General features: G+C 44.1%; 1 protein-coding gene across 6 annotated transcripts in view; it reads left to right on the top strand.

Annotated features, from left to right (window-relative positions):
- The window catches only part of ARHGAP24 (Rho GTPase activating protein 24), a 1422561-nt gene that overhangs the window by 1347135 nt on the left and 62776 nt on the right, over positions 1–12650 (top strand). The window lies entirely within an intron of this gene.

Raw genomic sequence — 12650 nt, 5'->3', positions numbered from 1 at the left:
CTACAAGTTGAAGGAAGGTGTTCATGGAATGCTTTTTGCTTAAGTTATTTTCTGGCTTGGCATGAATAGCATTTAACTAATCCAAGTGCCAGACAACAGACAAATAAGAAGGTAATTTAGATTGTCGCTGGAGGATAATTTAGGTTTTTAGGTCTCGCCTGACCCAGCGCATGCGCTGGTCTGGCGAGACTTTTTGAGAGGGCTCCAAAAAGTGCTACCAGGCCAGCCTAGACCTACAGTGCATGTGCGCGGCCGCGCGCGCCACGCTCGACGCAAGTACTTTCACTTTCGCGGCCGTTTTGATGTTTGATCGCGATCACTTTCGCGGCCGCACGGCCGCTTGGCATAGCCAATAGGTCTCGCTTTTGGGACGTTATAAGTATTTAGTTATGCAACTGTTGCATGGCTAAACACATAAGGTCCCAAAGGCGAGACCTATTGGCTATGCCAGTGCTTGTTTATTGTGAGTGCTCGCCATCTAACCAGGGGACATTTTCCCTCTGTCTTGCAGTCGGTTGGCGCGCCTCACAGTGATGCAAAAGTGTGTGAGGGTTTTGAAGACTGAGGTGTGATAGGTCACACTAACTTGATTGCAAAGATGCCGCCTTGACTCACATAATGAGAGACACCCTCAGCCAGTCCTGGGTTGTAGTCCTTAATGCTTTTGATTTGTAATTTCGATCTCTCGGTTGAAAGTATGATCCCACGAGCACCAGTGTGTGGGAATGCTGCTTGCAAGACGCGACTGCGCTGCGCTCGAAGCAGCCATGGATAATACTTTCTTCGCATCCTACTGTACCGTGCCAGTGAGTGGAGCCAGTGAGTGAAGCTAGTGAGCCTGACCATACCCCGGAGGCTTTAAGAAGGCATAAAACATATTTCAATGGTGTAAAATAATTCACTTTACAGCATAATTTTCTGAAAATACTAGTTGAGAAGACATAGGTTTTGCGGTCAGTTCTGAAGAATAACTCATAAACTAGCGCAATACTTTGTAGCCTTATACTGTACCCAAGGACATTTTTTCTCCTCAGCAGCAAATTCTTCTATGTTCATTAAAGTGAAGCTTGTGCCATCCGGGTGCCTTTCAGGACAGGATTACTGAGAAGATCTGAGCCAAGAACGCACCCCTTGATCCTCAGACCTCTTGGGGTTTTTCCTTATTTCCGGTATAATGAATCCAGTTAGGGCAGTTTTACAGGTCAGGCTGAGACTGCCTGCGATAGTAAGAGGCCAGTTGGACTTCTGTGATTGGTCCCTCAGTCCCAGGGCTCTCAGCAGTAGGAGTCACTGTAGTGTCGCGCATTAACTCTGTTTTGTCCGCGTGTTTCGTGATTCTATTTCACGAGGACAAGGCAGAGCGAGAATGCGCATCATAGTTGTATATGTTTAAATGTGCATGCTCGAGGACGATACCTCGAGCATAGGGTGGTGGTTAACGAAGTTGTTTACACTGGAAGTAGCGTATCGGTCAGTTGGATTCGTTATTTTAAGATAGAGAGCCAGACGTCCGGTTGAGCTTTTCAATAAATCTGACTTACAACTTGAAATTGTTAAGTGTATTTACTACAGTCACCTTCACTGTTTACATCAACACCACAAGGATGCAATGAATTGATAACAAAGCCACTTCAATGTGAGCCTTTTAATTTGGGCCTCAAATCCGAAACCCATACTCCTTATTGACGTAATAATATGATTTTATATAGCGTTTCAATTCCACACTCCTGACATTTCTAAGCTTTGTAAACAAAACTGCTACCAGTTTATGGCATTCGATTTATCATCTTTGGGAGGATAAAAGGCTGCGTTTGTCTTGTCAGGATTCAAACTATTGTTTTTTAAACAATTGCGGAGGGCCATGTCAAACATTAGCTCACTGAGCCATCTTGTCAGATTGCTGTTAATCCCTCGACAGTGTATGCTGTGATCAATTATGGAAAGAGAAGTACAACATTTTCACCCAGGGAGAGTGCCACTTGCTTGACTTTTGGCAACACATCTAAGCAATGACTTATCCATTGGAAATGTTCTTTCTAACCTGGTGTGATCCCAAGAATAGTAAACCAGGATAATTGGGGTCCAAATTTGGGATTCCACAAATTAGTTAGCTAACAGCATAGGTAGTTGCTGAGCTGCAGTTCAAAGTTCAGTTTAAGTTTCATGTGTGACGGAGTTTAGAAGGTTAAGTGATGAGTAACATCCCTTTTAAATCAACATGGAACAGTTTTTTTCAAGGGTTAGGAACAGTGCTCTCCTGGCTGTTGGGGAGGAGTGTGCTTTGGAAAGAGTGGAGAAGCTCCACCCACACTGTAATACACGCCCATGGTAAGCTGGGGCTGGAGGGGGGGGAAGGGTGGTAATTCCAGGAGTTGAAGACTCGTCGTTTAAACAGGCGGCATACTGCAGCCCATTTGCCATTAAACTGGAAAATAGTAACACCTGTTAATGATAGCGCATAGAATCCACAGGCATGTGGTATGAAGCGCTACATAAAAAAAAGTTATTACCCTGCAATCTTCTTGGCATGAGCTGACACTTACAGCACAACAAAAGGCATCATCATCGTCAAAAGACTGCATGTGCAAGGTCAGAGAAAACAGATTTGTTATCTTTGCTAAAGATGTGCCAGCATTAATGCCCTATATGTTGATATGTACATACTCGAAGAGACTCCTGTCTCTTGATTACTAATACTGCCTAAGATAGATGCCACTTTAGCCAGTGTCATGGTAAGCAAGGAAGCACCACTCTTTTCTATTCACATGCCTTTCATTGGTACCTTGAGCACCACACTGTTTCCTCTGTAGGGCCAGTTTCCAGTGGGGCAGCCGCACAACGAAAGTAGGGAAAAGGGCGGGACAGGGAATTGAGAGTAAAAATAATATTTTTTTAAACGTACCCCTTGTTGCCCCGATGCCAATACCTACCTCGGTGCTTCACTCCCGGCCGTCTTTGAGAAAACAAAGGTTCTTCACCCAAACCAGATGCTGCTCTCATGCCATGAGAGCAGCCCCAGGTTTGGTCCGAGCGGCCTGGTCTGCTGCTCCGACAATGCCTGGGATCCTGCGGCTTTTGTACAGCCCAGCTGTGCAACACAGCTGGGTTGGAGAAATAGAAGTGTGCATGTCTGTTTGACCGGCGAAAGATGGCTGGCGAAACTGACATGCGCACTTCTAAGTCCAGAGCCTGTCACAGAAAAATAAAATGATATTATTGTGTTAATATCTTTTTATTTTTCTGTGACTGACTCTGGCCAGTGGGGTGATGCTCCTCCGCCATTACAGACGAGCCGCCCCTGCCGGTTTCATTGTGTAATCAGCACCACTAGGTGAGGTCACAGGCTGCGGATCTGTCTTTAAGGCAATGCACTGTGTACAGCGCTTACACTTGGAAAATTCTCTGATTTAGTGAATGAACTGCAAACATCACATGCAATCAGGGTACAGTTTCTCTTTCAAAAAAGTGATTTAGGTTTTGCAAACTTTTCCCTCACTTCCCTATTGATATTTGATGACAAATAATATTGCAAGACTGCCCTTACACCCTGAATTGTGATCCAGTTTTTCGGATCCATAAACAGATGGCTTAGTACCTGGAATCCGTTTGATGGACACCCAGATGATCACAATGTTTGTTCACAGAACATAAACTCTAGGACACTTTTTACCAGAGGTCAGGTGTCTACCTCAGAACATATTGACATTAAATTAGAATTACTCCATACTGTGTCCAATTTATAGTTCAGGGGATTTAATTAACAGGAAAAATATGGCACCAAATGACAAGCAATGTTTAATGACTGTGTAGTCCAGTTTCTATTAGAGCGCGTTGAGTGTTTAAACGTTGCTAGAAAGCATCCTTAAATGTCTTCTTGTAAACTTTGCAAACCTTTCCCATCTTGTTTCCCCATTACCACAGAGATATTAATATGACCATTAGTGAAAGCCTTTAATACAATTTAAAACTATCTCAAGGCCCCCACCCACATTGTTCCAATGATTGTCTTATAACTCTCCACAGGGCAAAGGGTAGGGTTCTGATGTAAAGTCTCCTAAGGGCACAGATTGAAGTCTTCCTGAGAGAAATGACTGCCGCAGTGCCAGTTTGGGCCGTCTATTCCCAAGAAATGGGTACTGCCAACCAAGAGATCATGGTTGATCGTATTGAAGGCTGCTGACACATCTAGCAGGATGAGGGGGCATTACCGCCCCCATCCAAAACTGCTCTAATTTTCTCAGTGGCCACTATCAATGCAGATTCCGTGCTATGACCCTGCCTAAAGCCGAACTACACGTCATCAAGGATGTGATTCTTGTAAATGAAATTAGCAATTTGCTCATTCATTATTTTGTCCACCAGTTTGGCTGAGTAGGCGAGCCTGGAAATAGGTCGATAATTATTCGGGTCTAGCACATTTAGATTTTTTTTTTGATAAAGTGAGAAATGATGCTGACTTCCAATGGGTAGGAAAAAGTCCTGTCTGAAATGTAACCTTAATAAACGTTATCATGTATAATGCTACTTCGTCTGACGCTAGATGCACTACTTCAGGAGGACATGGGTCCTGGGGGGGATCCAGATTTGATGTTTTGGATGACAGTTTTTAGTTGCTCCTCTGTGGGAGCCTCAAAATAACAAAAGCCTAATTTTCAGGCAGAACCCTCTAATGGCCGATTATTGTTATGCAAGTCCAAGCCATTAGCTTTGTTTGACAGTCCGCTAGGTCAAGGTTTCCCATTGGTGGAGCCAACTGATGCTCTACTGTCTAAAACCCAGTGGTCCTCCCTCTCTAAAAGTAGCATAGGAGCATGGATTTGATAGGAAGGGTTTCCTAGTGGATTATCGTGCAGCTTCCTCTCCGCCCAACATGCAAGAAGCACTAAAGCACCCATAAGTAATGTATATGAGATTTAGCTTTTCCAGTAACATGCATATTGTACTGCAATATTTTTAAAATATAGTAGCTGTGTTTAGTATAGCACAGGAGTACTGGCACACACTTAGGGGCTGATTTAGAGTTGAGCGCAGAGGGTACTCCATCGCAACAGCAACGGTTACACTCATCTCCAAACTCTCGGACCACCGTGGCCCACCTTAGAGGTGGGAGACTGCCAGGTTTACGCCAGCAGAGTAAGTTTTACTCCATCGGTATAAACCTTTACCAATGGCTCGAGGGAGTAGAAGTCATTGGATGTAAGCCATTCAACCATCCCACTTATGAAGAATGGGTCGTTGGATGGCTTTTATTTTTACTGTCCGGCGGGGAGGAACAGTAAAAACAAAAATGCTAAATTATGCCCATACCATTGGGGCAAGCTCCCAGGGCATGGGGTTCATTAGTTTTTTTGTTTTTTTTAAAAAACCTCCCGCTTTGGGAGTTTGTTTTTGAAAAATTTGAACTTAGGAAACGTTTGACTGCTGGGTGCCATCTTTGACGGAGCAGTCCATCAAACTTTTTCCGCATTGATAGCATCTGCCATGATGGCGGCTGCTTCCAATGTATAAAAATGTTCACTGGCCCTCGGACATTTCTAAATTTGGAGAGTTGAGTTATGGCAGGGTGGCAGATGTAAACTCCTTTGCCACCCTGTCTGCCTTTCCACCAAACCCCAATCAAGCCCTTACTTATGGCACTCTGTCATTGTGATCCCTCGCATTCTAATATATGGCTCAATAATTTTGCTATTCTTTTATATTTGTGGGATTGATACTTTAGGGTATCAGGTGTTGAGCTCTGAATATTCAAGATACAGGACAATTTTGATCTTGAGCTTTTTTACACTTTAATTTTGTTAATGCAAAGTACATATTTGAAATACACAACGTACACTGCAATTCACAATTGCCAAATTGAATTCCCATTCAGACTCTGTGAACCCTTGGAAGTCGCTCTAAGAGTGAGGTGACAAACAGATCTTTCTCCCTCCTTTAACTGTGCAGAGTTAAACACAAATGTTTTGCAACTGTCTTACACTACTGCCAATGGCAGAGAGTATCTATTCACTAAGTGTAATCTGTCAGTTTCTGACATACGCTTGCGTGGTCCAATCCACATTCTCTAGCATTGTGATTTGTGTCCCTTTAAAAGTGCATTGGGAATTTGCACGCTGAGATGGAGGTCCACTTTGCTATAGAGCACAATGGTGCTTAATTTGTAAAAAAAAAACATAGGCCAGTGTCTGAAGCTCTCCTCAGAAGATGGCACCCGGTGCAATTAATCATCATCATGCCGAATACCAAGGCTGGTGGTCGTAAACCATCTCATGCCTCTTTTATCCACTACCAGAAAAAGTCCCTGCGCCTTTTTCTCGCTCTTTCAGGTTCCTGCTTTCTTTCTTTGTGATGATTCTGCCGTCTTTTTTTTTCCTCTGCCCTTCCGATCTCTGTATTGTTTCCTCTCTTGCACTGTGTAAATATCTGACGTGGAAAAATAGGTGACCGTCTCCAAAAATAAGTGCCAGTGCCCCCCACTGTCAACGACCAGCCCAAATTAAGCACTAGAATGCAATACAAAGCACAGCCAAAACCCACCCCATTATTATTGAGATGGGTGGTTTGCACCTCACTGGGAATATTCTTGCATTGCAGTGAAAGGTTAGATGATGCTGCTCTGTACCAAGGCTGAGAATGCTCACAGCCGAACACAAGGATGCTCACAGTGGGCAGTCTCGTCATGAATCAGGCCTGAGATCTTGTGTGACGCTTTTAAATTGTGTACGCCTGCCTCCAGGCAGAGAACAAACAACCATGGAGTCGGCGAACAACTTGGTCTAGTGCCTCAGGCAAATAGGATGTTTTCCGACAACTCGCCTTTAATACAGACTGTTATGTTATTTTACGTTACGTTATATTATGTTATGTAGATTTGTTGAGCGCACTATAACCCGGGAGAGGATCCTGGCACAAATGCCTCACCCTGATTATGAATTTCAGAGAGAGTCCTAGATCTCCTGTCATATCTCATATCGAGAAATCCCTTCTCAGCCTCTAAGAATGCCTAAAGTTCTGGACTCTGATGGCGACAAAGCTCTCCTGGACCTCTTGTTGACGGCAGCAGTGAAAATGGTCCTTGCTAACTGGAAGGACACAAGTAAGGCCTCCTACAAAGGATGGATACATTGGGTTAATCACCTGAGAGGTGCGGACAATGTGGCCTTGCAAAACTCACCTTGGAGATCCCCTTCTAGACCAATGTGGTCCACTCTGGACAATTACTTTGACTCTCAAAAACCCTACGTGAGCTTCCTTGCAGTCCTATTGTATACCCTTGTTGTATTTCATAATGATGAGTTATGTGTGGTTTCCCTTATCTGCACAGGGTACATATGATATAGCTGGATTATCCGGCTGTCAAGAACTTCAAGGAAATGTCTTATGTATGAACTCTTGCTTCTCTGCTCATATTTCTTTTCTTTCTTTTTATTCTTTCATTTCTTCAACTTTCATCTCTCTTTCAGGAATGATTGTTAGAGGTATCTCTCAGGTTTAAATTTTGTGCAGCCAATTTATTTTTGCTATTCCAATGTCGACCTTTTGGCGTATGCACACCATGTCCTTATCTTAACATTGTTTACACACCCACGGGTTGTTCCTGATTCTCTCTCTATTTCAAAATCAATAAAACATTTTAAATAAAAAAAAAATGCTTAAAGTTGTTCCTCAGTCTCATCAATTTTCTCTTGAGTCCGACTAGATCTGGTTGTTCTTGCGCAGCATTATGATCAATGAGGGTTGTCCGTTGATCTGCCAAGATCTGTGTGAAGACTTTGGTAATTGTTTTTATGTCTGGCTTTTAAATCGCACCTTCGAAACTTAACTGTTTACAATCTGCTTAGACTGGCCTTTGGGTCTGTGCCCTTCAACCATTCGTTTGTTTGGAACAGCTCCCATCAACTCCCATTTGAGATAGTGTTAATCGCACCTTGGCTAACCACAAAAAAAGTATAGATCTCACGGCATGCTGTTGGGTGCCAGGTGTGTCATTCCACTTCCTGGTGACCAGTTCCATTGCAGTTGCTGAGGGACGGTTTTTACATCTGAAAAGTACACTATATCAACATACATTTTGGCATTCTTAATTTCTTATTTCACATCTGAATTGTAAACAAAAAAAATAATTTTTGTTGTTTTCTTTCACTGAAAGACACCTTGGTTCACTTTACTGAAAAACAAATCAATTTCCATTCATGCCAAAGGTCCGATTCGATAATAGTTTTTATTCGAAGAACAACTCTTTTGAAGAAGAAGAATCGACCACACTGAACGCACATAGCAGCTTCTGCCCTCAGGCACACTGAAAAAACTCAGCATGCCTCACTACCCCCCTCTATTGCCTCCAGGGTGCCGTTGAAATACAAATTCAGCACCCTAGGCGGGTTGTGCAAACCAATAGGTCTGGCTTGAGCTGAATGTGCATGCCAAACTTGCTACCTCGTTAAAACGTTGCTGTCTTTCTGAAAACATGTTCTTGCTCCTTTTTAGAAAGTTGATACATTTATCACATGTTAACTAACCGGTATCTCCTACTACACCGCTGCGCAATTTTAAAATTACAGATGCAAGACTTAGGATATAATATTTACAGTATTCTGCCAGTTGTGCTAACTGATTTTGAATTTAACATATTTCTTATTACCTTTAAGTATTTATATGTAGTAATACCCGACAATTATACTCATTCCTCTTTCTAGCATGTGGCTACAGACGGCTTTTGCTGTTTGCTGCCGAGCGCTAATGCCATCTGCCAGCTATAGAGGGAACTGGCATATTATGGATGGTTACATGTTTGCCCACGGTGCCATTAACATAACATCATGGTTTTCTCATGACATAAAGTAGTGCCTACATTTAATGCATGGTCCAATGGTGCCAAAGTGGCTTTCTCTGTGTATTACGGAATGGAAAACTGTCATGTTGCATTTGCTAATGCTTGTTTATGAATGAAAGTCTTACCTGTATGTGTGTGTGTGTCTTTTCTGTGTGTGTGTGTGTGTGTGTGTGTGTGTGTGTGTGACTGTCACTTCAGCAGAGTAACTGACAGGCAGTGCAGCACACACTGTCATTTTATACATATGAAAGAGCCTTGTGTGGGTGTCTGAGTGAATCTCAAGGACCCTTCTTTACACAGATGGGTCTGCAGCTCCTCCCTGAGGGACCCACTCTACGTCTTGGCCAAGCGGCCATTGCAGTGAATGCGTGGCTTGGTCAGGCCTGCGGGTACTAGATACATATGTGCTTAGTTGACGCAGGCCCATCCTTTCACTGACTTTTGACTGACTCACTGAGTTGGATCTTAGTTAAAGATAGACGAGTGCTAACTATTATTGCAAAGCAGGGGGGCGGACAGAAAATGAAAATGCCCTCATTTTGAACCAAAGTTCTGATGGCACGAAGCAAGTGAGGCCAAGCCTTCCTAGAAAAGGTCTCTTTTCTCTTCCATCCAAACAGCTACGCATTCATCCTTTTACCCTTCTATCAACCCACTGATATCCACTATTTCACTTTTATATTCTGTCATCCATTTGTTCCTTCATCGATCGTTTAATCTTTTCTCATTCCATCCATTGGCTATTGGATCCCTGTATCCTATCACACATCTATTGTCTTTACATCCATCTATCCATCCTTTGACTTAATCATCCATCCATCCACCCATCCATCTGTCCACATCCTTTACACTGCCTTCCTTTCATCTGTCCATCCACCTATCCATTCACTTATCCTTTCACCCTCTCATCCATTCATCCTTCTTATAACCTTCCTACCTTTTTATCTCCCCGTCCTTCCATCCCGTATACAATCGCGGGCGCGCTTTACAAATGCACATAACATAAAATTCAATATTCCTTCCTTCTTTCCCTTTTCTATCTATCCATCTAGCGTTCTTTCTCCCACTTGCTCTCCTTTTAATACCGGTATCCCTTTTATAGTGTTAATTATGGGTTTCTGCCCGCCGAGTTCCAGACAGAAGAGGCCAGAAAGACACAGAAATAGCTCGTGGCCTGGATCCTTGCCGACCTCCATAGGATGCATTTATTTCCGGTAGCTGCAAAGCAAATTAAAATGTGCCAGAAGCGTTGTCTATACATAGAGTGCGAGCCAGTCATGTACAGAAGGGTCTTATTGGATGCCCATGGCTCAAAGCTATGGTATAATTGACGAAACTTTGAAATCCAGGATAGACTCACTGTCATTCTTCATTTTTAATCTAGTGGTCGCTTTACGCCTTTAGTTTGGGCTGCCCACGCTAGCTCATTTGGGTCGCTGAAACAAATATTTATGGAGTACCAGGAGCTTCAAGGTTCCTTATAGTTTCCAGGGTGACTGCTGTGTGTACTATAGACCCTCATTACAAACAGCCAAGGAAAATGTGCTGGTAATACCGCCCCTGCTACTAGCAATACCTCCTCCCTGCACTTACAGAATGCCTTGTCTACTGTTAATTGTATTTACTGGAGACACAGTCCTCCAGATAGAATATGGATCATGTGTCCTAGGTAATAATGAATATAACCTCTTGTGATTGATTGCCCATAGAGTCGGATCATAGCTCAATTTACCAGCACCCTACGACAATTATGAGTCTCTCGCAGTGAGGGCGTGATGCTTAGAAATAAGTTAGAAAATGTGTGTTTAAGAAACAGTGTTATGTTATGTTATGTTATGTTCCACTTATAACGCGCTCGGCTACTCACGAGTATCCCGGCGCGATGAACTGGCACATGGTGAAAAAGGCCCTAGCTGTGAGTACACTGGCGTGTCAACATTTGGTTAAATTGAATGACGTCACGGGAAGCCCTTCCGATCCAATCAGAAGGATGTCCTTCCTGTTAGATGAAAAGGGTCACATGCCGCTCCCTTGCCCACGTCACGTACGTGTGGGACGAGAGAGCGGGAGAGTTGATTATACAACGGTAGGGGTTGCACTTGGGCTTTTACAATTATTTTTAGTAAAACACAGAAACATCAACTTGTCCGCAGTTCGGCGGGCAGTTATCATGGTTTTGTGTAAATATTCCAAAGTATCGTATTTTTTATTGGATGCATTTTATAATGCGCCTCTGGGCCTTGGAGCAGTATCCTCTATATAGTCACACACAAACCCCTCCCAGGGGCGAGTTACCCCCCCCCCCTTCTTAGTACCCTGCCCAACTGCATCTCGTTCCCCATCAATCATTCCAGTGACGATATGGTATGGTGAATAGAAAGGCCGCAGTTTATTAAAACATGGTTTATACATTTTGCAACTTTTGGCTGATCATTCATAATCATCCATGTTATTCTACGTTGTGCATTGTTCGCCAAGTTTGGCGTTAATCCTTTTATGACAGCACTATCTTAGCTCGAGGTGCTCCTTTAAGCAAGGTCTCTGTGTTGTGCGGTTTCAGGCCTCTCTTGCTACCGAATTTGTGGTCGTCCATTAGGACCGGTACGGGCTGCAAGTGCCATTCCACTTGCCCTGGACCCTTGCTGGCCACTCGCCTGCTCCTCAGTGCCTCTGACGTGTGGCATCCCAAGGACCCTGTGCGAGCATCTCATCTACTCAGTTTATGGCTGTGTGCTGTCATTCGCTCACTGTGTGTCCCTGCCGTGAGGCATCCCAAGGACACTGTGTGAGCAGCTCATCTACCTCTGGTAGTCTCCCCTTTTTGATCTTTTCCTGGGTTTCTTCCGCCATGCTGCCTACGGTTTAATGACTGGAGGCAGCTCCCCCCTTTGCTGCCTCACTTCGCCCCTACTTAAGAGAAACCCAGCTGTTCTAGGACCCCAACTCTGCCAAGTCGGAGCATTCCCATGCCTACCTCCGTCAGGTGTACCCCATCCTCCAAGTGGTACCCCGGGGACCTCAGGTTAATCAAACCACGACGCATGAGGCACCTCGCCGTAGCCTTATCTATCTTGGTTATGGTAATATTTGGTTCACGTTTTGGCTCGTCTGCCGCCCCATCGTTGCTGCCTCTCAGCTGTTGCTCCTGAAAGTTATGCCTGTCTAATTCCTTTGTTGTGCCCCCCAATCGGACTCCTCTCCAGGTGCCCACGTGGGAGAGGGTAGGCGGGTCCTGTACTCTATGTCATCTCCTATCAGCCACCTGAGGGCTTCAGGACCCATATATTACTTAATAATGCCCGATTCCGGCATCACAATGCACTAGTGTGCCTACTGCCAGTTGTGGGTGATTACAGAGCTTACTCCCCGTAACGGAAAGTGGTGGGAAATGAACCTGCGAATGCTAACTACTGGTTCAACCATTCCCCTCTAGCACCAAGTGGGTTGCCTCAACAGCTTTCTCCTATCTTCATGTGGCTTAGAGTAGTCTGGATTGTCCCTCCTCTAGGAATGTGATGTTTGGTAGTTGTGTTGTTATTGTTATTTGCCGAGCTGTCAGGGCAATGGGTAGCGCAGGCTCAGGACCCTCTTGCAAGGACGCTGGCCCCTACTACAAATTCAACATTGAGTGCCTAAGGCTGGTCCCATTGTCCATGGGTGAAGACATAGTTTGATGCCCACTTTTCTCTGTCTGATTTCTCTTCCACTGAGACCATGTAGATACCATATGGCACAACGGACACCAGCAGACAAAGATTTGCTTAAGAAGTGAACTAATGTCGGCCGGTTAATTCAGTAGCCTCCTTGTTCTTATAAAAAA

The sequence above is a fragment of the Triturus cristatus genome, chromosome 2_1, assembly GCF_964204655.1.
Source record: "Triturus cristatus chromosome 2_1, aTriCri1.1, whole genome shotgun sequence".
NCBI classification, from domain to species: Eukaryota; Metazoa; Chordata; class Amphibia; order Caudata; family Salamandridae; genus Triturus; species Triturus cristatus.
This window is presented reverse-complemented; position numbering and strand designations above follow the sequence as displayed.